Below are 1,690 nucleotides of genomic sequence, written 5' to 3'. Positions count from 1 at the left end.
GACGTTTTTCTTTCCGCCTACTCTATAGTGTGTTTTACTGCAACAATTCCAGGGCCTTTGTAACACATCCTGGTTCACGCAAGTAATTGTTGGGGATAACCCTCGAAACTGCACTTGTACGATCTTCTTGGTGTGGCCTTGATGATAAGAATCCCATATTGTGCACTCGATTGGGGTTCAACAGTCGTTACGTCACTTCCCTCGTAATGATGCATAGAAGCTGTATCTAAATTATAGGAACAATGGCGGACACCATTATCTCCATCACTGCCCTTATGAAATACTTCTCTGACGAGCATAAAAGAGTATCCAGAGCAGAAAAACGTTATAAACCTATCTGTTTTGACTTTTATACATAATAAAAAGTACCGATTTTCTTCGTTTAGAACCAAGCTGCTGGTTTCTGGGCGGACATGACATCAGACTATTAAATCCTATTCCAATACTGGTCTGACTAAAGCATTGTATGCCTGTTTTTTAGCTTTGGGAGGTGGAGGGGGTAGGGATTGGGGTACTGGTTTAGGTTCCGCCTCAGGAAAACACGGCTACGATTTCCTTTTGTCACAATATATATTTTGAATATGTTGGTCCCATTTCAGTAATTTGTTTAGTTGGATTCCCAAGAAAGATAGTGTGTCCATTTTTGGGGTGGAATTTCATCTGCTAGGTTTGTGCCCATAATAGAAATGAGTCAAGATCATGTTGTAATATAGAACGTTGCATTTCTCACTTCTTTGTCAATCCAGCACTACTTCTTAAGTTCTATCGCAGAGCCAGTCTTCAAACCAATAAAATAGTTTTTGTTCCCTCTGTTTTGAGTTGTTTTCTTCATCAGTGGTCGTTACAGGGAATTTTGGATCGATGTTTTTAATTCCATTGTGTTCCAGTTTTCTGAGAAGTCGTCTATTTGGCAAACTTTCAAATGCCTTCAAAAAGTCTAAAATGAGTAGATCTATTGACTTTCTGTTGCCTTTTTTATATTGTAGTGTTTACGAGCTGGCTTTCACAAGATCTATGTTTTCTGTGCTATGCATTGCTATTTTTCCGGCCCTTTAAGTTACACATACAACCAACCATTCGGCACTGTGTGGAAAAAGACTAGCAAGTGAGATGGGTTTATATTTCTTGGTAAGTATTTTTTTGACGACCAAAAGGAGTTGTCAACACAAGATAGCCTAACAACAGGTTTGAAAATTTTCAACTCATGTTCACCTTAAGCTACTTTACCATCAAGACTTATGGTCGTTCGACAGAACTTGACACCCCCACCCAAGTTAAAAATTTACTTTTTGCAGTACTTTACATGAAAAGAAATTTGTCAAACCGATAATGAGTAAGGGCATTAAGATAATTCTTTATCAAATTTCAATGTGAAATGACTAACATAGAATGGCGAGATTTTTATCTCTTAAATTAAACGGGTCATTATACCCTTGCATATTAATTAAGTAATTCATGACTTACACATTTGATAACGTGTACTCCGATGAAAGAGAAAAAGAAATAAATTGGAACAAATGCATGTAGGTACAGTGTATTCATTAAGTTATAAGCAGTCATTGGAAAATTCAAAATTTACAATTCTTAAGTCTACGACTTACACAATATATTTCATTTGATAATCCACGTGTAATAATATTTAAGAATACGCACCAATTGCTCCCGTCGCCTAGGCATTCCATAAGGAAAT

The sequence above is a fragment of the Berghia stephanieae genome, chromosome 15 (genome assembly GCF_034508935.2).
Source record: "Berghia stephanieae isolate SIO BIC M18660-M18661 chromosome 15, UCSD_Bste_1.3, whole genome shotgun sequence".
NCBI classification, from domain to species: domain Eukaryota; kingdom Metazoa; phylum Mollusca; class Gastropoda; order Nudibranchia; family Aeolidiidae; genus Berghia; species Berghia stephanieae.
The sequence above is the reverse complement of the archived record's forward strand: the minus strand, read 5'-3'. Positions refer to the sequence as shown.